The sequence below is a fragment of the Castor canadensis genome, chromosome 3, assembly GCF_047511655.1.
Source record: "Castor canadensis chromosome 3, mCasCan1.hap1v2, whole genome shotgun sequence".
In the NCBI taxonomy this organism is placed as follows: domain Eukaryota; kingdom Metazoa; phylum Chordata; class Mammalia; order Rodentia; family Castoridae; genus Castor; species Castor canadensis.
The window spans coordinates 45,709,796-45,734,412 of record NC_133388.1 but is presented as its reverse complement, the minus strand read 5'-3'; the positions used below and the strand labels follow the sequence as shown (position 1 = coordinate 45,734,412).

Genomic DNA, 24,617 nt, shown 5'->3' with positions numbered 1-24,617 from the left:
ATCCAAAATCCTTGTTGGCAAACAGCAATCACTGGAGAAAAATCCTATTATGCAGTCCCCAATCTACCCCCCCTCTGTTTGCGGGTCAAATGAATAAAAATATCAGAATGTGGTACCTCTGCAGGGTCCACATCGAAGCCCTGGGGCGCTGGCACATGGGGATGTTGGTTATTGCAATGACAGGGGTGGTCAGTCGTGGGGACATTTAAACAGAACTCAGAACAAAGTGCACTCGGTGTCAAGAAGGTCAAGGATTTCAGGAGTCCCCAGTTAAAATGCAAATGTCAAAGTAAGGGACAGAACAACGGGTGGTGACTATTCAAATCTTAGCATAAAATACTTTATCTAATACAGTAACCTTAAAGCGACAGAAAAAAGGTTAGATAAAAAAGAATTAACCTAGAAGGTAACACCCACGCACAGGAAATCAATGTGAGTCAATGCCCTGTATAGTTATCCTTATCTCAACCAGCAAAAACCCTTGTTCCTTCCTATTATTGCTTATACTCTCTCTTCAACAAAATTAGAAATAAGGGCAAAATAAGCAGAAAATAGTTTCTGCTGGGTATTGAGGGGGTGGGGGGGAGAGGGAGGGGGTGGGGGCAGGGGGGTGAAATGACCCAAGCCTTGTATGCGCATATGAATAATAAAAGAAAAAAATAAATTAAAAAAAAAAAAAAAGCAACAGAGGTCAATATGGGAAGGTGACCGGGCAGTAGTGAAGAGGTCAGGTAAAGATGAATCAACTTGGGTTGTAATACACTTGTGCATGGGAGCAATGCTAGGAATCTCTCTGTATAGTGTCCTTATCAGCATATACATCAAGACCTTGGGAGACTGGACAGATGGCAGGTGTGTTTTGATGAGGAAAAGGAAGGTATTGCAAAGAGAAAGAAATGAAACATGAGAGCATTGTCTGGAATGGGGTCCCTTGAGGAGACCAGACACAGCATGAGGTCAGAGGATACCAAGTGGATTGCAGTAATGCATCAGGAACTCCCAGGCACCCAAACCAAGCTTCCCACTACATCTTTTTGTGACATGGTCTTACCCATTGCACAGGATTTCTCTTCCCTCTCCTGGGGAAGTGGAACCTTCAAAATTCCTCTCCAATTCTCAGACCAAAATCTGCATTTGCATAGCCTGTGCCTGCAAAGGCCTAAGGACAGTAATCACAAGGTTATGCATGTAGACATGATTTATCATTCATTTTTATGAGGCATATAGATTTTAAAATATCTTTGGAATGATGCGGTTTTTTGTTTTCAGGATACAAAGTTCCAAAGAAAGCAGCTGGGCCTCTCTGCCTATCTTTGTAACATCTGAAATGATTCTTGAGGAGGCTTAGTAGGCATGACTGCAGGAGGATGATTTCAGCACTTCTGGGCAGCTGACATGTCCTACAAGAGGAACTTCTGCAGGGCTGATGGGGAGGAAAAAGGAGTGACCACATCATTACAAAGCACTCTTCAAGCTAACCTTCTTAAGAGATATTAGTAACTTTTTCTGCTTGTAGCTTCTGCCCCTCACCCCAGGTGTTTTTCACGGTCATGGTCAGTGTTGCAAATTCAGTCAGCAAATAACTGACAGGATTGGCACACGATAAGGAGTTGATGAGCACTGAGTTCTCTCTGTATGATGAGAGGATAAGACACAGAGGAAAGGAAGGGCAGGGCAGGGGTTGCTGCCCCCACCTCTTTCCAGTTGGAAATTTTTGGAGCTTTGGCCACTAGGAGGCACTGCCAGTCCAATGATAGCCTTAGTCTTCAGTCTTAAATTGAGAAGGTGGCAGCAGGTACCGTGAGTGAAGGAGTAGAGGAGTAACAGAGAACTACACAGCCCTAAGTGTCCACCACTTTACCGGAAACGTTGTGGAATGCTGAACTGACAGTCTGCATAGTGAGTTTGGCTAATCCCAGGTGGGAGTAACACATCCTGAACAAGCAGCAAGCAGAGGCAAGCTCTCTCTTGAGAGCAGAAGGTAGATTAGGTCAAATTTCTCAGGTCATGCATTTTTGTTGACCACAAAGTTGACTTCAGAATGTCAGCTTAGCTGAAAGGCCACATTTCAACCATGCTAAGTCCGGAGAAAGAAGCTAATAGCATATGAAAAACCAATAGAGTGGTCTGATAGTTGAAAGTGAAGAAGTAAGACCACTGGTGATACAGTCAATAAAATACAAACTGAGACACTTTAGATTAATGCACAGGAACTAAGAGAAACATAAGTGAATTTCTTAAAGGAAAGGGCAGCAGAGGGCTGGCAGAGTAACTCAAGTGGTAGGGCGCCTGCCTAGCAAGTGTGAGGCCCTGACTTCAAACCCCAGTACCAGCAAAAGAAAAGAAAAGATTACTTGACTGGAAATCAAGGGACATGTACATTGGGCCCATCTGTAATGCAGAAGTTAGTTACATGGCCTTTAGCAAGTCATTTATCACATCTGGACCCTCTCATAATATACAAATAAGTTATACCTTAGATGTTTGCTTCTATGAGATACTAAGGATTTATTTCCCATAAACATTGTAAGTGGATGTTTCTTTGCACAAGTGCCCACACAGTATTAATTGAAAGTTCTTGCCAAGATCCAAATGATGAAATGGGTAAAAAAGATGTAAATTTTCCTTAGGCGGTGAAAGAAAACAGAGAGCAAAAGAAAGCTTGCTAAAACCAGGCAGGAACTGCCACTATCTTTAAACCAGTAGAGAACAGACGGGCTTTGTATACAGCCAGCTCAGAACTTGGTTTAGGTGCCTGCCAGGAGAGGAAGTGATTTCTTTAGTTTTCAAGATGATATCATGCATTAGGCAGTCTGTTTAAAAGGAAAGCAAAATAGTGAAGTTTTGTAATCTCATCCCAGATTGATGAATGTTGAAGGCTGGCATGTCCACAATGGTTGTATGGTGTCTGTCTCCTGTAGCACCAGGATTTCACTGGTGAGAATCAGTGGCACCCACACTGATAGACTTCAGATTTCCATTTTACACAGTATATTAGAAAAATAAAGCAGGTAAAAGGGGATAGAGATGGGAGTGGGTGGAAGTTTGCTGTTTTATAAGGAAGGTCCATGAAGGCTTACCTCATAAAATAAAATGTGAGCCAACAGATACCTAAAGGAGAGCAGGAGATGCCATTAAGATGTAGGGGAGAAGAGCATTCAGAGGGGCACTGAGTTCTCATGACAGAATGTAATAACTATCAAACTATATCAAGCACTCTCATAGAATGCCTTGGTTTCCTTTTATGCTCTGAGAAGTGTAGCAATTGGAAGTAAAGGCACAGAACTAAAAATATATTTCAATATGATCAAAGAACACTAAGAACTCTGCTTTATGCCATATGGAGTAAGGAAATTTAAAGACATAGCCAATTTGATTCCTAACCCACTGTACCAAGATAATGCATGATTTGCAGAGATTCAAACAATGGATTAGCACTTATAATTTGCAAGGTGCTTTTTCACGTGGTATTCATTCAATTGTCACCAGACCCCTACGAGGTAGAGAGTGTGTACCCTCATTTCTGGATTAATTTTTTCCTTTTTTTTGGATTAATTTTTTCATCCATTCATTTATTTGATCTACAGATACACAGAGAGCACATACTAAGTGTCTCTGTAAATGCAAAGGGAGCTGCCCACTGGGAGTCTAGTGGTGGTGGATTTACATCTAAATAGAGAAGTGCAGTCACTTGATAGATGCATGAGCAAGAAAGAGTGTATATATAAAACAAATTGGTTAGGGAGAAGAGATTTCAGGAAAGCCTTCTTCTGAAGATGATAATTGAGTTGAGCTGTGAACAAGAAATAGCATCACTAGTTTAAATGACAGAACTTTCCTGGCAGACTGATACGGAATGGTAAACTTAATCACAGATGTACACAGATTATGTCAGGCCTAGGTGATACTGTCAGTAAATGAAGGAAGGGCAGGGTCTGTGGAGCTTGAATCTGTTGATTAATGTCTTTCATCAACTTTGAACAAAAGTATTTCAGCTATATTTCTTTAGCTATTCCTTCTGACCTATTTTCTGTCTTCTATGACTTCAATTTTCATGAAAGGTCTTCTGAAAATGTTTCAAAAGTTTCTTGAGCTCTGCTTTATTCTTTCATATTTTATACTCTTTATTCACCACTTTGGACATTTGCTGTCTATCTCCGAGTTCACTAAATTCTGTCTTCTCTCTTCAAAGTCTTATTAAATTCAGCCAATTAAGACTTAATTTCAGAAATTTTACTTTTCACTTCCAAGAAATTTCACTTGATATTTTTTTATAGAACCAATTTCCTTATTTAAATTCTCCACCCTTTTATCCATTTTCTCTCACATGTTTATAATAGTTATTTTAAAGTCATTTTCTGCTATTTCTAATATAAGGATTACCTGAGTGTCTGCTTCTATTGTCTCATTTCTTTCTGCTTATTTGTCACATTTTTTCTTAGTACATGTCTAATTATATAATATAATGAATATAGCACATAAAACAATCATTAAGACTGACAGTTGATGAAACCCCCATATACTATTAATGAATCATAAATAAAAAAAGAATTGGCATTAAAGAAGATTTGTAAATGATAGGTCACTTTTAAAAGGGAAATGTTTGAAAACTAAGTTTTATCCTTGATAGCTAGAGAAAAGCCATATAAAACAGACTGAAAGTTGATGTTACTTTCCTTCAGAAAAGATTTCCCCTTCCTCTACTAGGTCAATAGGATAAAGCATTCATTAGCTTTCATCATAAACTGAGCTGAGTCATGGTTTAGTTAGGCCCCGCCCCTCTCATGTTTCAGCTGTCTTGTGGATATTTACCATGTGATTGTTTTCGACCCTCCCTCCAGTGGGCCTACAATAAGCACAACCCCTTAGCCTTTTAAGCTACCCACTACACATCAAATGCCCTGTGGAGAACACGGTCCTGTATTTGGAGCTCCTCAAGATTTCCATGCATCACTCAAGCCATACACAATACAAACAAAAGTTTTCTTTCATTCAGCAGAATTCCTCTACCCAGATCTCATCTGATAGACAAGGCCTAAGTCTGATAAATTCTGACAGAAGAAACCAGGAAGTAGCTCTCTTATCTCTTGAATTTTAGTTTGTCTTCTCATTGTTACCAGCAAAGTTGTCTAACGTCTCTTAACTTTCTTAATTTGTTCATTTTTTTTCTGAGTTGTTGCAGCAGGAATGATGGCTTCCTGCTACTTTTCTACTTTACCTAGAATTAGGGTCTTTGCATTTAAGAAACTTAAGAATGCTGAATAATACTTTAAATAATAAAGTGATCAAAAAGAAAATCATACTGTAAATTTTTTAAAAATTATGAACACTGAAAACATTTTATAGGAATCATGTGGGATAAAGGTAAAGCAGTACTTGGTGGGGTACTGTGTCTTTAAATGCATATATTAGAAAAGAGAAATAAATAGAGAATTAATGAGTTAAATGTTCAACATAAGAAGTCAGAAAAATGAATACTAACAAAGAAAGAATACACAAAGAAATAATAAAACAACAGCAATTAATGAAATATAAAAAAAGCCTCAAGTTTCTGGTCTAGCATGTAAGAAGCTTGGAAGTCCACCCTCTCTGAAAAATCAACAATTCTTCTTAGGTTTGTAGTGAAAATAAGGCAAATGTTGTCCCCCTAAATTGGAGAGACTGATAGGCAAATACAGAGAATCACAGCTTCCCAGAACAGAAACTCAAAACTCCATGGGAACCAGTGCCAAGGTATAAAAACCTAAGCTATAATCAGCAAATTGCTGGAGACCCTGTGAGGAAAAGTCTGAGAGACAAAATCTCTAGGGGACCATCATTGGGGGTGAGGCAAACACAAGTTTGTGAATTTTACTTCCAGAAGCTCTATCAGTTTTTTTTTTTAACCATAAATAATAGAGAAAAACATCTCTTCATGCTTTTGTCAGGGAATGGAGAAAGGAAAAATTTTGAAATATGCCAGAGAATTCTGTTAGTCTTAGTATGTTCTGTCTTTAAAAGAAACTATTAACCAAAGCCTAGTGTGTTAGGGTTTTATCAGAACCTAAATGGTTTGAGGAAAGACAAATACCCAACTCTGGTCTCTTGTAGCCTTACCACTGTTTTCCCACACTGCAATGGAAGACTTATATTTAAGACAAGAAAAAGAAATTAAAGGTATACAGATTGTGAAGGAAGAAATAAAAGTGCCTTTGCTATAAGATGACATGATTGTCTACATAAAAAAATCCAAAAGAATCAGCCAAAACAACAACTTTTGGAGCTAATAATTTTAGCAAGTTAATGTACACAAATTTAATATATTAAATAATTACTAATAAGCAATATAGCAAGGTAACAGGATAGAAGATAATGTATGCTAGGTATCAAGTAGAATTTGAAATTAAAAACAGAATACCATATAGCACCAAAAATTAAATTCTTGGGTATAAATCTAACAAAATGTGTTCAAGATTTACATGAGGAAAATTATAAAACTCTGATGAAACGAATCAAAGAACTGAAGAGATAGCTCAGGGCTGGTGGAGTGGTTCAAGTGGTAGAGTGCCTGCCTAGCAAGCATGAGGCCCTGAGTTCAAATCTCAGTATCCCAAAAAAAAAAAAAAAAAGCCAGCAAGTTATTTCATGGATTCCAACAAACTGATTCTAAAGTTTAAATGAAGATGCAAAGACCCAAAATAGCCAATAGAACATTCAAGGAAAAGAACCGAGTTTGAGGACTGACACTATCTACTTAAAGACTTTCTATAAAGCTGTGGTAACTAAGAGAGTGTGGCACCAGTGAAAGAACAAAAGAGCAGGTGGGTGGAACAGAACGGATGACCTAACGGAGACTCACATAAACACAATCAACCGATCTTTGACAGAGGAACAAAAGGTATGTATAATGGAGAAAAGACAGTGTTCTCCACAAATACTGTGGGAAGAACTGGACATTCACATGAAAAAGAAATGAATCTTGAGAAATGTTGACTTTATTCTGTTTACAAAAAGCAACTCAAAGTGGATCACAGACCTAAATATACTCCTAGAAGGTAACAGAGGAAGAAATCTAAATGACCTTGGGTTTAGCAATGACTATTTAGATATCAAAGACACTATGCATAAAAAATTAATAAAATTAAAATTTCTGCATTAAATGAATGGAGATAATCACTGTGAGAAAGTGTTTGGAAAAGACTTACTTGATAAAGGACTGTTACTAAAATATACAAACACGTCTTAAAACTCCAAAGTGAATAATAAGAAGAAAAACAATACAAGAAAAAATGTGCCAAAGACCCTAATAGACACTTCACCAAAGAAGTTATGTAGCTGGAAAATAAACATGTGAAAAGACCCTCTATATCTGTGTCATGAACACAGTGCAATTTAAAACAATAATGAGATACCTCTGCACACCTATTACAACGGCAAAAATCCAGAACCCTGCTAACACTAAATGCTGACAAGGATATGGAGCAGCAGGGACTCAGTCATTGCTGCTGAGAATGCAAAATGGTGCAGTGAAGAAGGCAGCTTGTTAGTTTCTCATAAAACTAAACATACTATTAGCATACAATCAAGTAATTGTGCTCCTTGGCGTTTACCCAAAGGAATAAAAGTTTATGTGCACCTAAAATCCTGCACACAGGTTTATTCACAATTGGAAAAACTTAGAACTATCCAAGATGTTAATTTAGTAGGTAAATTAATAATAAACTGTGTTATTTTCAGATAATGGAATGTTATTCAGCACTATAAACTGTGAAGACAGCAAAAACATCAGTGATCACTAGAGACTGGAAGAGGAGAGAAGGATGAATAGGTGGTGCACAGGATTTTTAGGACAGTGAAAATAACTGGATGGTACTACCATGGTGAACATGTCACTAAATTTTGTCTGAGCCTCCAAAATATACAACACCAGAGTGAACCCCAGTGTAAACTATGGACTATATCAATATGAGGTTCATCAAGAGTAAAAAATTTACCACTCAGATGGGGGCTGCTGACAATGGGGAAGGCCATGTGTGTGACAGGCAGGAAACACATGAGAACTTCCTGAATTTTAGTCTAAATTTTGTTGTGGACCTAAAACTGCTTAAAAAAAGAAATCTAACAATAAAAAAAAAAACAGTAAGAGAATATGAATTAAACAAATTGCTGTTCTTGAAAAGACAATAAAATATGCAAATCTTTGGCATTATTGGCCATGAAAAAGGCAGAAAGAAACAGTTTTAGGATAAAAAGGATAATGCAGTATTTTTTAAACCACAGGAAAATGCCTTTATATGTTTACGACAATGAAATGAAAACTTAGACAAAATTCATGTTTTGATAAAAATATAACTTGTTAAAACTGACTCAAGACATATAAAAATTAGACTATTGCTATAACTATTAAATAAAAGAAAGCTACTATTGAAAACCTATTTTCATTCATCTCTACTCTCCCTCCCCCTGCTCATAACTAAAGCTCAAATGGCTTTATAAGAATTCAAAATAGCTTTCAAATAGCTTTATAAGCATTGTCTAATGACCTTCAAATAGATACTCCTTATTTTAATCAAGTTATCCTACAGAAAGAAAAGGAATGACACTCCAAGTTATTTATATTGCTAGATTAACCTTTATGCCTGATTCAGACAATGAAAGTATCTCCCTTAGGGATAGTATAAAATTTCTAAAAGCATATAATTAGCTAAGTATTTTAGCAATGTGTAAATTAAACACAGCTTTATCACAGGAATTTAAGATGATAAAAATATGTTTTCATAATTTGCTATGTTCACAGATATAAGTAAGAAAGTTTAAGTGATTAATTTAGTATGCAGAAAAAATATGATAAAGTCCATTAATTAAAATTTTCATCTAGGAATACAGCAATACTAGTATATCCTCTCAAAAAATTTCTACCCAAATGTGCTACAACTATAACCAAAAATGTAGATAAAACTTTAGAAGAATTCTCTTTATAATCAGGATTCAGAAGAGGTTGTCCATCCATTCATACAACTTACAACATTTTACTGGAGGTATTAGACAGCATACAAAAAAAATAAGTAAAAAGAAAAAATATTGTAAAGGAAGTATTGAAACTGTATTCATAGATGAAAATTGATGGAACAAACACAATTAGAACTTGTTAAAATATTACTGGATGCAAGCTCAATATATAAAAATAAGTGGCATTCCTGAAGAATAGCAAAGCCTTCTGTAAAATGTAACATTTAAGTTACTATCATAAGAGCAGTAAGTTTATAAGATTCTTAAGAATAAACATATCCAAAATATACAGAAACCTTTTGAAGGACATAATAGGAAATCTTAACTATCCCTTGCCAGAATGACCCATTGTTGGATGGATGGAGTTCCTCAAAAAATTAAAAACAGACAACATCATGTTTCCAGGTTTAGTTATATTATTCTCTACTCAGTGTTTTTGCTCAATATCATATTTTTAGAGCAGGGAGCATGGCTCAAGTTGTAGAATGCTTGCCTAGTAAGTGTGAGGCTCTGAGTTCAAACTGCAGAAAGCCCCCTGAAAAAATCATATTTTCAAATTTAGTTGTGTTGAAACCTGTGTGCATTCCTTCTAACTGCTATATAAACTTCTATTAAATGAATAACCACAATCTATCAATTTTCCTTCTAGATGTATTATAGACATCACTACAACGAACAACTACTTTTATAATTCTTTATGTACAAGTTTGAGAACTTCTCTACAGTAGATAACTTTCTGAGATTGCATATAAGCTGTATGAGAAATTGCCCAACTGCTCTGCAGAGCTAGAGAAATATATACACATAGATGTTTTAATCCTCACTAGATAACTTCAAATGCTTAGTTTTTTCTGGTTTGACCAGCGTAAATATCTCACAGTGGTGTTCATTTCCCTGGCTAAAGCACAAAGTGTTTACAATTTTATGAATTACCTTTTGTATCTTTTTCAGTTTTTCTTTTGAATTTTCTTTTTCTTACTAATGTGTAGTTTCTTTTCCTTGGTACCTTATAACCTGTGGCTTTTCTCCCACTTTGTTAATACTTTCCTTTGTCACATTTGAGTTTTTCATTTTTAATGTAATCAAAGAGATCACCATTTTCCTTCTAAATTTATATTTCTAACTCCTACCTTGATACCATAAAGCTATATTCCTAGATTTTTTTCTAAAAGTTGGAATTTTATACTTAGTTTTAAAACTATTTGTTAATCAATTTTTATAGATAGTGTGAGTTAGAGACTTTTTCTTTTCCAGATTAGTAGACCATTAATGATCTTTTATAGATAGTGTGTTAGAGACTTTTTCTTTTCCAGATTAGTAGACAGTTATTACAAAACTTTTTATTGAATAGCTCTTCCTATAACAGTGATTTATGTCACTATATCAAATAAATTAACAAATGTAAAGTATTTAAGACATGAAAATGCAACTTGAAAAAGACATGTTTGGCAACTTCTGGATGCAGTGGAGTCAAGGTTGGCAAATCACCTTCCCTAATTCCAGTAAGAAACTAGACAAAATTGCCCTAAACAATAATTTTCCCATTTTGGAAATCAACCAAGTACAAACAGCAAATTGAGAAACACTTATCCAGGAAATGCTGCTAATGTTTGGGTAAGAATCCTGACATTCTGTATGCTTGACTAAGGCTTCTCCCATCCCTACTTCCAGCTGAGCTGGGAGGACTTGATTAGGACTGGAGGGTGAAGCGTCCACACTCAGGGCTGGGGTTAGTAAAAAGAGCAAATATGGTGGAGAATGGAAAATGGCAAGTCTGGAAGCACAAAGTAGTGTTCCTGCTTGGGGAAAGCAGCAGACCAGTGGATTAGCCAACAATGTAAAAGGAGATCTTGGAATTAGTGAGGAATAGAAGGGTTTCTTGCTCTACACACACATTTTGGTAACTAGGAGACTAGACATGTGCAAGGAAGAACCAAGCTCTCCACAGTCTCTGGTTGATCAAGAGTCTGTGAATACAGGAAAGACCCCAGACACCCCACATTCATGGCTCCTGGGAGTTTGTGTGTGCATGCAAAGCAGAAGTGGGATGTCCTGTGGAAAGACTGGGATGGAGATGACTTGAAAATTTCTTGAGCTTGTCAAGTGTTCCTCAGCCCTCCTGCAGGTCTACTTTATGCACTTCAGATGTGTGAGTGTGACTGTCATTAGCTGGCCGTTGAATTATGTAGGTACAGGGGGATGCTTGGGAAGCCAGAATAAAAAAACCAATACTGAACAGAGAGGTCAGCAGCCATACACTATGATCGCTCAGATCATGCCCGGTAATAACTACAAATAAACCCCAAAATCCAAGCAATAGCTCTCAGTTAAAAACTCTCAGCTTAAAATCTCAATGCCTAGTGTTGCTACAATGTCTTAACCAAACACCCGATGTCAAGAAAAAAATTGCTAGACATAATCAAGAAAACGTAGTCCCTACTCAAGAAAGAAAAAACTTGATTCAATAAAGATTGACTCTAAAGAGGTTCAGATATTGATGTAGCAGGCAAAAACCTTAATGCAATTACTATGAATATGCTCAAAGAATAAAAGGAAACTATTAAGGACTTGTGGAAAATAGCATGATGATGACTTAGCAAATAGGAAATACTGATGAAGACACAGAAATTCTAGAAAAGAACCAACTGGAAATTCTAGCAATAAAAACATAATAACTAAAAGAGTCACCAGACTCTACAGAAGATTGAATATAACAGAAGACAGAGTTGTTGAATTTGACAACAGATGAATAGAAATGATCTAATGTCATGAACACAGAGAAAAAAAGCTTAAAGAAAAATGAAGAGTCACAGAGACTTGTGGTACAAAATCAAGTGCATCAACATAGAGTAACGAGCTGCAGAAAGAGAGAGGAAAAGGAAAGGAACAGAAAAACAGTATTTTAATAAATAGTCCTGGAAAATTCCAATGAAAAAATCAATTAATCAACAGATACAAGAACCTCAGCAAACCTCAAGTAGTTTAAATACAAAGAGATCTGTATCCAGACACATCTTAAATGAAAAGTTGAAAGAAAAAGACCAACAGAAAACTTAATCAACACACTTTTAAAAAGACATGGGCAAAGAAGAAATGCCAGAGCAGACGAGAAAATACTTCGAAATGATGAATAAAACTAAAGTTTAGGGGGTGCAGCAAAACGACTACTTAGAACTCTATCACTGTAAGAGCCCGTATTAAATGTGAAGAAACCAGTAACTCAACCTTCAGCCTTAAGAAACAACAAGAACAAATTAAATCTAAAGCAAGCAGATGGAAGAAAGTAATAGAGATTAGAGTGGGAATTCATGAAATAGAGAAAATCAACATAGAAAAAAATCAATGAAATTAAAAGTTGGTTTTTTGAAAGAATCAATAAAAGTTTTAGCCAGAATGACTAAGAAAAAAAGTCAGAAATTACTAAAATCCAGAATAAAGAAGGGGAAATTGCTGCTGACTTTATAGAAATTAAAAAGGATTTATTGGGAAATGCTATGAACAACTTCAGATTCACAAATTAGGGAAAATGGAAAAAAATTTAGAAAGACATAAGCTACAAAACTGATTCAAATAGAAGTAGAAAATCTGAATTAATTGAGATTAGAAGAACTTGAGCTAATAATTTAAAAACTTCCCACCAAGAAAATCCCAGATTAAACTGAGCATGGTGTCACATGCCTATAATCCCAGCACCCAGGAGGCTGAGGCAGGAGGATTGCAAGGCCAACTTGGGCTACATAATGAGATCCTGTCTCAAAAACTTTTAAAAAATTTTTTAAAAAAGAAAAGAAAAAAGAAAATCCTGGATCCAAATGGCTTCACTACTAAATTCTGTCAAAGAAAAATTAACATTAATTCTTCACAAACTCTTCTAAAAAGAAGAGGGAGAAAAGCTTTTCATCTTACTCTACAATATCGTATTGGCCTGATGCCCAAACCAAAGGCAACTCAAGTAATGAAAACTGTAGGCCAATATCCCTTATGATTATAGATGCAAAAATTCTCAGCAAAATACTAGCAAACTGAATCCAGTCACATATAAAAAGGATGCATTATGATTCAGTGAGGTTTATCCCAGGGTAAGAGAGTTAATGCTACATACCATATTAGCAGAAGAGAAGACAAACACATAGAATTATCTCAATGTAGAAAAAAAAGATAACCCCAGTACTCTTTTACGATTAAAAGAAAAACCAGGAATAGGAAACTTCTTTAACCTGATAAAGGGAAATCTCCAAAAACTCACAGCTCACATGACATTCAATGGTGAAAGACTGAAAGCTTTTCCCTTAAGATCTGAAAGAAGACAAGGATTATCTACTTTCACAAGTTCTATTCAATTCTGTAATGGAGGTTCTAGCTAGGGCAGTAAAATAAGGAAGAGTAATAATTTCACTTTGGAAACAAAGAGGTAACAAATGATATAACAAAATGATATGTGTAGAAAATTCTAATCAATATAAACAGAAAACAATCAACATAAAACAATTTAGAGGTAATAATAAGCCCAGCAGTTTTCAGATCAATATACAAAATTCAATTGTATTGCTATACCCTAGCAGTGAGTGACCCAAAGATGAAATTAAGAGAAGAATTCCACTTATAATAGCAAAAAACTCCATCAAACAAGCAAAACACTTAAGGATAAATTTTTAAAAAGTTGTGCAAAAGTTATACCTTGAAAACATTGAAATGATAAGATGATCCAATAAAATGGAAAGATACTTTGTTCCTGGATTTCAGGACATTGTTAAGATGGCCATACTCCCCTGAATTAATCTATAGATTCAACACAATTCCTGCCAAAATTTCATCACTTTTGCTTGTTTTGTTTTTAGAAGTTATTTATAACCTGATTCTAGAATTAATATGGGGGTGCAAGGGATCCAAAAAAGAAAAAAAAAATCTCCCAAAGAGAACCAAGTTGTTCTTCTGAAGGCCTCCCACTTCCTGGTTTCAAAATTTACTGCAAACCTATAGTGAATAATGAAGACAGTGAAGACAGTGAAGTATAAATCAATGGCATAGAAATGAGAGTTCAGAATTAAATCATTACATATATGGTCAGATGATTTTTGATAAGTGTAGCTGAAGCAGGGTAGGCTAGAGAAAATGAGGCATGGGAATCAAAAACACTATTAATGAATAACTTGATTAGGAGCAGCATATAGTTTTTTAAAAAAAGCTGCCCTTTCTGATTTTGCCCAAATGACCACTAAGTTCTGGGAACGGAGCAAGAATATCTTAAAGGAAGACACTTATCCTGGGAAAATCATTTGGTGAAATGACTCACAAAGGAAACAATGAAGGAAGAACACCCATCTTGAAGAAGCGTCTGATAAAATGCATCCCTTTGTTTAAAGGGACACTCTAGAAGAACAGACATCTATGACACAGTGACCCAGATTTAGTCACCTGACCATACTTGATGTCTCTGGGACCAAGTGATAATGTCAAAGCAGAGTACCAGCAAAAATTATTAGAGCATACCAAGTGTTCAGAACAAAGAGCAGCACTTATCCTAAGGTGAGTTTAAACCAAAACCCAACCCGTTTTTCCATCATAAAGACTTCCTATGTCAGAGTGTTTGGCATGCCTCTTTTTTGTGTGTGTCCATATCCACATCTAATGGTGTGTGTTCTTTCCCTTTGCTTTGCTTTGCTTCACTAATAAACTTTTCTGATCTCTACTTTATCATGTCCTAAAATTCTCTCTTGTGACAATGTCATGAACCTGGTGCTGGAGTTTGAGAGACTGAGAACTTTCCCTCTGGCGACCTCCTTAGCTCATCTTGGTCCCAAATGACGTACCAAGAACATCTGAGAGCAAGAACAGTATTTTAACAATGGTGTTAATGTGCAATGGACAAGCAGAAGAATAAAGTTGGACCTTGCATTACACAATAGGCAAACATTAACTCAAAATAGATCAGAAACCAAATGCATGAGATAAAACTAGAAAATTCTTAAAAGAAAACAGCATCGACAGCCATTGTAGTGCAACTGAGCTCCTTAGAGACAGTGCTGGGGCAAGTGACAGCTGGACAGACATTGGGCGACTCTGTGCCTTGCTGAAGGAGAAAACTGAAGATGGGCAAAGGAGATCCTAAGAAGCCAAGAAGGAGGATGTCATCATATGCATTCTTTGTATAAACTTGCTGGGAGAAGTACAAGAAGCACCCCGATGCTTCAGTCAACTTCTCAGAGTTTTCTAAGTGCTCAGAGAGGTAGAAGACCATGTCTGCTAAAAAGAAAGGGAAATTTGAAGACATGGCAAGGCAGATAAGGCTTGTTATAACAGAGAAATGAAAACTTGTATCCCTCCTAAAGGGGAGACCAAAAAGAGGTTCTAATGTACCCAAGGATCCCAATGCACCCGAGAGGCCTGCTTCAGCTTTCTTCTCGTTCTGTTCTGAGTATCGCCCCCAAATCAAAGGAGAACATCCTGACCTGACCATTGGTGACGTTGCAAAGAAGACGGGAGAGAAGTAGAACAACTTCTCTGCAGGTGACAAACAGACTTATGAAAAGAAGTGGCCAAGCTGAAGGAAAAGTATGAAAAGGATATGGTTGCCTACTGAGCTAAAGGAAAACCCAATGCAGCAAAAAGGGGGGTTGTCAAAGCTGAAAAGAGCAAGAAAAAGAAGGAAGAGGAGGAAGATGAAAAAGATGAAGATGAAGAAGAAGATGATGATGAATAAGTTGGTTCTAGCGCAGCTTTTTCCTGTCTATAAAGCATTTAACTCCCCTGTAAACAACTCATTCCTTTTAAAGAATCTTCCACAGATTTGTGTAAGACTTGTTTTTAAATTGTACGTGTCTTTTTTTGTATAGTTAACACACTACCAAATGTGTCTTTAGATAGTCTTGTCCTGGTGGTATATTCAATAGCCACTAACCTTGCCTGGTCCATTATGGGGGTTGTAAATTGTCATGGAAATTTAAATCAGATTCTTGTTGAGCACAGCACAAATTAGTTATATACGGGGACAGCAGGTTTTTCATCTTCAGTTGTCTCTGATGAAGCTTATACGAAATGATTGTTGTTATGTTAACTGAATACCCCTCTGTAATTGCAAAAAAAAAAAAGAAGTTGCAGTTGTTTTGTTGATATTCCAAATGCTTCTAAGTACATACAATTTTTTGTTAGTTAAAAAAAAGAAAACAGCATTAATATTCATGACCTTGAATTAGGCAAAAATTTCTTAGATATGATACCAAAAAGTATAAGCAACAAAAGAAAAAATAGATAAAATGTACTTCATCAAAACTAAAAATTTTGTGTATTAAAAGACATTTCAAGAAAATAAAAAGATAAACCGTGGAATGGGAGAAAATATTTTGCATACAAAATATTTTCCATATATACATGTACATATATATGTATGTGTGTATAATAAGGAGCATGTGTCAGGAATAGACAAATAACTCTTATAAGACACCAATTAAGACAATACAATTAAAAATGGGTAATGGATTTAAAATGACACTTCACTAAGGAAGACATGTAATAAATAATCATCACATGAGAAATGCCATCATTAGATAAATGCAGATCAATCTACAATGAGGTAAAACGTCACACTCATTCCAATGTGTATAATAGAGAAAGTAACAAGTGTTGGCAAGTGTGTGGAGAATTAGAACCTTGTACATTATTGGTGGGAATGTAAAGTGGTGCACCCATGTTAGAAGACAGTTCAGCAGTTCCTCAAAACATTCCAAAGTTATAGAACAACCCAGAATTTTCTTTTCTTTTGGTGGGACTGGGGTTTGAACTCAGGACTTAGAGCTTGCAAAGCTGGCACTCCACTGCTTGAGCCACACCTCTAGTCCATTTTGTTCTTGCTCTTTTGGAGATGCGGGTCTCTCAAACCAGGGCTGGTCTTGAACCTTGATCCACCAGATCTCCACCTCTGAAGTAGCTAGGATTACAGGCATGAGCCACTGGTGCCCAGCTGACCCAGAATGTTCACTCCTATATTTATACTCAAGGGAATGGGAAATGTACACCTATGAATAAGTAAATATTTACAGCAACATTATGACAGTCAAAAAGTGAAAACAACCAAAATACCATCGATCAATGAATGGGCAAACAAAACATAGTATAGCTATACAACTGAATATTTTTCAGACATAAAAAGGAGTGCAGTGCTGCTACATGCTAACAACATGGATGGACCCTGAAAAAAATTCTGGTAAGAGAAAGAGATAGAAATCATGCTTACCATGTGGTTCCGTTTATACAGAATTTCCAGAGAAGCAGGTTTATATAGAAAGCAGACTGGGGTGGGGATGGGGAGTGACTGCTACTGGGCCCAGTTTCTTTTCAAGATAATAGCAATATTTTGAAATTAGAGGTTACAAGACTTTGTGAATATACTAAAAACTAGCAATTCGTACACTTTTGGAAAGGTATTCTATGGTATAAGAGTTGTATTTCAATTAAAAAGTAAGAAATATTGGAGAAAAACTTAGAACAAGGTTCCTTCTCCAGATAACTGCTATGCTGCATCTCGGCGTGAGGCTTGGGTTGCAAAGGGAACTGCAATCAAGCTTCACTTGCCATGTTGGCTGGGCACCCTTGTAAAGGGCACAGCCTGGCCACCTTCCAGGCAGCTTGATTTGCTTCTCAGCCCACCCTCCTGGCCACCCTTGTTCTCCATCCCAGCCCCCGACAACAGTGCAGCTCCATGGCTCAGGCCAGGATTCCTCTCTGGAGCCCCCTGGCAACCTGTTTATTACTGTCCTTTCCTGGTCCTCCTTCCTATACCTCGCTCACAACATCCCATGCTGGGCTTCCCAGGCTCCTAACTTAAGTTGATTTCTGGACTGCAGTTTGTATAAATGCAGGTCTAATTGTATTTGTGAGTTTTTTTCCTTACTAGGGATTTGGTTGCTCACATGTTTGCTTGTGACATATCACAGCCCTCTCCCCAGAAGTAGCTGTAGATTTTGTGTCTTGTCTTGCCATCCAGCAGTCACTGGCTGATTTACATGAATTAGCATAAGAACACATAAAACATGTCATGCTTATAACAAAGACAGACACCTAAACTGCAGATAGCTAGAGAGAGGGAATGTTTTGAGCATAAGTAATGCAGGAAAAGTTATAAACAACCACAATACAATAAAATTAAATGCATCTAGTGAGGCAAACTCTAATTTTTATGTTGATGAAACCTTGAGAAATCATTTCATAAAGAATTCAGTAATGTAGAATATAAAACTGTATTCCACATGTATTAATCACAGTTTCTCTTTTCTTTGTCTTATGATGGTTTAGCTTTATTTGTTTGGTCCATACTGAGGTTGGAACTCAGGACCTCAGGCTTGCTAGGCAGGTGCTCTACCACTTGAATTAGTCTACCAGCCCTTGATTATTTTTTTACTATAAACTTTCTTCATGTTTTTTTGATATTTGTATTTCTTCCAACAATCATTATCTATTTATATTTCTACCCACATTTTTTTTTTTTTTTTACATTTTATTTCTGAGGAAAGGGTGCTTGGAACTGTTGTAGCTCCAAGCCCCAGTCTTGTGGTCTTGAAGACAAGCCATGAGACTATGTGAGGCTAGTGCCCTAACACTGTGAGACTATTGCACTGCCTCTGTCTCTGGACTTTTCTGCATCTGAACAGCTTATTCAGTGAACAGTGCATGATCGTATGATTCACACTTGTATTGGTTGGATTTTCTATCACTTGAAGCCAAATTCCTACTGATAAACTCACCACTGACTGAGGTTCAGTAGCTACTAACTGCTGTACATTTTTTCCCGGCCTCTTCTTTATTATACAGACTCTTTGTTATAGTAAAGAGCAACACCTTCCATTTTCTGCTCATTCTTCTCACTATGAATATGACATTTTCAGCCATTTTCTTTGAAGGTCATCAATGAATGAAATGACAACTAGAATAAAGAAATGAATGGGTTGCTATTGCCCAAATTGCCTTAGTATATCAATATAAAATAAACATCCTCAATAAATCATCATAGAAGGGGGACACTGATTTTGTAATAGTGCCTTATTAGTATAAAATCACCAAAAAGGATATTCTTTTGCCAAACATGCATTAGTGAACAAAGCCCAGAAACTAGCTAAAAATAATGATCTCATTAAATATTTATAGCACAGCAGTAAATTTTTGCAAACACTTGCAATTTTATAAACTATCCCTAATATATCTAGGAGGAAAAAATTTTAAAATATTGATCTGAAAGCCCAAGAAGTTGCTGAAGCAGCACTGAATTCTTTTTTTCTCAGCAAGAGGCAACCAGAATCCACGAAACTAGTCTCACTATTTAAGGTTCAGAATTTCAGAGGCTGCTTTTGTGATAGAGAAAAAGAGAGCAGACAAAAGACAATCGTGGATTATTGTGTGTGTGAGGGAATGCTCTAGGACAAACCCACTCTAAAATTCTAGAGCACACAACCTCAGGAGCTGTATGCAGTAAAACCAAATCAATATGCTTCCTAGAATGTGAACATCTTCCACCTTTAGTTAACTATTACCTAACTTCTTTAGCGTGTGGAATGGTATCTTTGTTACAGTGGGCACCAGAAGTTTCAGGCACCAGAAGGTATTCATTCCTTTTTAATAATGGCTAGAGCAAGACCCAGCTGGAACTCACATAAGATGAGTCCAAAAAAGATGCTTATAATAGTGGTTTTTAAGTCTTGAAGGCTACAGACACTGAGCTAATGATATTTGGCAGAAGGCACACCCGAAGCTGAACATGAAGTGAAAAGAACTCTGGCACACTGTGTGACCAATCTCCAACTCTATGTTTTAAGGCCTCTGCAGAATACAGCAGCCTTTCCATTTCTTCCTTTGCTTGGTGATGAAACCCATGCTGGCATATGTTAAATTAGTGTTCGTGTATCAACGTATTATGCTCAAAGAAGGTAAGCCACATCTAACTGCTGTAATACCTACTATGTAATTGTGTGCAAATTATGTGCTATTTTCAGAAGTGGTTTCCTTGGAATGTCTTTCTAATATCAATGTTATTCATTATTAACCAACTCTTCTTAAGCGATTGCCATAAAATAACAGGAAAATTGGGAAAGTTATGTGTGTAGAATATTCCTTTGAGGACTTTCTAATCTAAGGTACGTCACATGGCTGACGGAAGTGCCCTTCTGGAAACCACTAGGAGCTTCTATCACCCCATCTTCTCACTTTCTATATGGGTCCAGACTCTGCAGAAGTACATCCTGGCCCAGTCTGTGTAAGGGAACATAGATAGTTGTATATGGGGCAGTGAGATGGTTGTTATTTAGGGTTTGGCTTGCAAACCCACCAAAAAGTCATACTGAGGAAGAGAAAGGGAGAAAACATCAGGAGTAACATTTGCCCTCTTGGAGAGCATCTCTTTGTTACAGTTCTACCGTATTTATGGAGGAAGATTCTTATTTCCTATTTTTAACTTCAGTTAAAGGCTGACCATCAGGAGTTGGTAGAAAAAGTTCCCCTCAGTCCTAGTTTTTGCAATTGTCAGATAACATACATAAGTCACAGAACAGAGAAAAACATTCTCCACTAAAAAAATAAGAATAGCACACATTGGTTAACATGCACTGACACTAAGTGGTTTACTTGGGTTATCTCATTTAGTTCTCACAACAGAGAGAACTGCTGACAGCAGGAAGAACTGCTAATGTTCCCATTTTACAAAGGGGAAACTGAGGCCCAGACTGGGTACCATGACTCACTCCCACAGCTGCTTGTGGTAGAGGCAAGTTACAGACCAAGTTTGTCTAACTTCAGAGGTCCAGCTGGGACCCAGCCTAACTCACTGCCTACTGATGTTTCTATCAGTCATTCACTGTCTGTACCAGGGCAGACAGGACCACGACATCAAGGGTGTAAATTGCTGAACCTGGGAAGGCCAAGACTGGGAGAGGGAATGGCACTAAGATTCCCCATGTGTCCATTGTGTAGGACTGGAACCTGACTCAGGATTCAGGATTGGTGTGTAGCTAATGTTTTGTTATCATTGGCCGCTGCCCACAAAATGAAAATGAGAAAGTTTATGCACTGTATTTCTGATACCGAGTTCCTGCTTTTCTCTTTCTTGGAATGGACCCTATGCAACCTAAGGCCATTAGTGACTTGGAAGTGTTCATGTCAGAAGCCCAAAAGTTGGAAGTCTTTGAAGGCAGCTTCTCTTTCTGGGCTTTGGGATGTGACTCTAATCTGGGTAAACCGCAATAGTGGGCAGGAAAATGCATTCTGCCTTTGCCACTTACTGGCCTTGCTATTTTTAGACACTGTTCAGCTTCTCCAAGCTCAGGTTCAGGACCAGGAAAAAGGAGAAGTTACTTACCACATGTATGTAAACAGACCAGCACTTTCAGTGTCCGGTAAGTAGCAGCCGCACCAATTCAGCAAAGGGTGACAGACAGGTAGCTCAATATGAAAAGCCATTCCAAAAGCATCCAGGAAGGTGCTACGAAGTCACCACACAGCTTGAACAAAGCCAGTGCAGGACCTCCAAGGACGCTTTGCTGAGGCACTGCCAAGTTCCAAGGGGAATGCTCATCTTTCTTCCTCTGGGCTTTGAGTTCCATATCATGAAGGACACACCATGTGGAAAACTACTGTACAATTAACGTTCAAGGAAGGTGTTGGTTGCCTTTCTGAAACAAGTATTTGTTTAATTAGATAATGATGCTCACTATATTCATTATTTGTTGAATGAAACAATTATTTGTTGAATAAATGAATACAAACATGTCTTCTTTTGTGCGTGTTGAATTTTTTGCTCAACCAAGAAGCTCAAAGCCAAATTTAATTTCCAAGCAGAGGAAGTATACTAACATCAGTCAGAGCACGAATATTCTATCCATTTTTCTTTACATGTTTCCTTCCTTCCTTCCTTCCTTCCCTCCTTCCACTTTTTATTCTTTGATTTATTTTTTGGTGGTAGTGGGGTTTGAACTCAGGGTCTCAAACTTGCTAGGCAGGTGCTCTACCACTTGAGCCATGACTCCAGCCCTTTTTTGCCTTAGTTATTTTTCAGATAGGGTCTTGTGTTTTTGCCTTGGGCTAGCCTTGCACCACAATCCTCCCATTTATGCTTCCCAAGTAGCTTGAATTACAGTTCCACCACACCCTGTTTGTTGAGATGGAGTCTTGCTAACCTTTTGCCCGGGCTGGCCTTGAACTGTGATCCTCCCAAATTCTGTTTCCCAGGTAACTGGGATTATGGTGTGCACCGCCATGCCCAGCAACTTTCATTCTTTAAATTGAAACTTTTTTTGAGATATTTGTAGTTGCAAGAGATAATACAAAGAGGCTCTTTGTGCACTTTATACAGTTTCCTCCAATGATAACATTTGCAAAACTGTCATTTAAATAATATCATAACCAGGCTCTGGAAATTTCTTCTACCCCCAATCTTATTTAGATTTCCCTAGTTTTACTTGTGTGTGTGTGTATTCAGTTCTCTACAATTTTATCATCTGTGTAGGTTCCTGCATCCATCACCACAGTAAAAGTCCTACATGGTTTCAACACCAAAAAATCCTTGTGTCACCCTGTTGCATCCATAGCCATCTCTCTCCAGTCCTCCCCTGTTGATCTCTATTTTCAAACCCTATATTCTACATCTCTTGGAAGTATACAGGAGATGAACAGACATGAATTAATATTTTACAAACCAGGTTATACCTCCATGAGAGCCTTCTTGCCATGTTAGTAACTTAGCCAGAGAACTACCAACATGAGGCCTTTCCTAATAGTGGAAGAATCTTTGCACTGCACACTTTTCCAAATTTTAATTTTACCAGGAGCTATTGAGTGCCCAGTGCTCCAGGAACAGGCTAGGTGCAGAAGACACGCTGATGAATAAGCACAGGTGTTCATCAACAACAGGGAGGCAGATATGTAAAGAAGCGATTATAATGCAGATACCACAGCTTATTTCAAATACCTGAGTTCTGAATAGACGAAGGAACAGAGCTGGAGAGATGAAGAGATGCTTCAAAGACAGCTAAAATGTGCCAATCTCTCAAAATGGGGAAAATGGGAAGGGGAAATGCATGAAAATTCTTTGAGGCCCAAGGAGTTTGGGTGGTGACAAAATCCAGAGTGCTCAGCGGGAAGACAGAATGCTAATGGGGGAGGGGCTCAAGGGATTTATTAGAACAAACAAAAAATTATTTGAGACCTACAGGAGTGAAGAGGAGCTAAAATTTATTTATTTATTTTTTTGCTAAAATTTATTGAGTGCTTACTAAGCTCCAGATAATGAAATAGTGCTGTCCATATGTTTTGGGGAATTATTACCGTATTTACAGTTGAGGAACCTAAGATTTGGAGAGGTTCAGTAATTTATACAAAATCATACTATATATAAGTGGTGGAGCTTAGCTTTAAACAGGGGTCTAATTCCAACACCCAGGGACCTTAATTAATCAGATTATTTTTATTATCTATTTTCTATTCTAATTTTATCATTAAGATGCAAATCACAAGAAAATAAATTCTGATGTTAGCCAGAACTTTGTCTTAAATACAACCAACTATGAAAACCATCCAGTCCCCATTCAGAACTTAAGTCCTACTCAACTTTCAGTCCTCCAAGACACCTCCCTGATTACACCTGCTCGAATACTGGATGAGATGACAGCATGGAAGCTCTCATTATCCTCTTTGTTTTCTTGTTTGTTCCCTAAGTAGACTGTGTGCATGTAAACCAGTCCTCAGAAGGTTCTATGTGCATGGAAAATGCTATTGTTTATTTTCTGTGGTATACATGACCTTGGGAAAATCATCATCAGCATTTGTAACTGCAGTGGCAGCAATTAGGGAACAGATTTAGTTAATTATCGGTAGTTCATGACCTTAGAGATAAGTCAGAGTTTGAAGCAATGAAGCATTAATGAGATTGAGAGAAGCCCAAGAAAGAAGTTAAAGCTTAAGTGATGCCTACCTAATTGATGCTTAGAAAAGACTCTCAAGGCAAAGGACACATGCAAAGACATGGTGTGTATTGGGAGACTATCAAAGAGGAGGCAGGGCAGTATGAAAAGTGGGGATGAAAAGAAACCAACAGTGTAGGGCAATGTAACTCTGTTGACTTAACTATCTGCCTTAAAATCACTAGTGTGCTCATTAAAAAATGAAAATTTCTGGATCTATCGCTGATTAATCAAATCAGAATTGCTGGGCATGAAGCCCTGGAATTTGCATTTTAATCGAATTCTCAGGTCATTCTTAAGCACTGAAAAAATGGTGAATCACTTATTCTTAAATCCATGAAACATGGTAAGAAATCACAGCACTGAAGGCTCAGATATGCTTGTCTTATAGGTAAGGTGGTACCCAAGGAGGTTTTTTTGGAAAGGTTTTATAAATTCAGGTGATTGGAACAGATTCATTGCATTCATTCTACTCAACTAGGAAGGCAAAGCTCACCACAAGGCTACACATGTGCCCTGCTCCAGTGTTCTCCATCGGGTTCCCCAGTCCACATTCCTGAGTCAGGCAAGCTGGCTCCCATCTCAGGGCTGCCTGTGGGCTTTGCTGTTTCCTCCTGATGTGTTTTCTGAACTTTTCTTACAGAATCCCAATTTTTGAGTCCTTCTGCATCCATGGGTGCCAATATTTAAGTG

The 24,617-nt window shown here is 37.3% G+C and overlaps 1 protein-coding gene and 1 pseudogene across 1 annotated transcript in view; one reads left to right on the top strand and one right to left on the bottom strand.

The window, feature by feature from the left end:
• The window catches only part of Rtn1 (reticulon 1), a 237,415-nt gene that overhangs the window by 28,546 nt on the left and 184,252 nt on the right, over nucleotides 1-24,617 (bottom strand). The gene's annotated exons all lie outside the window — the stretch shown is intronic.
• Nucleotides 14,993-15,777, top strand: LOC109696075 (high mobility group protein B1 pseudogene; annotated as a pseudogene).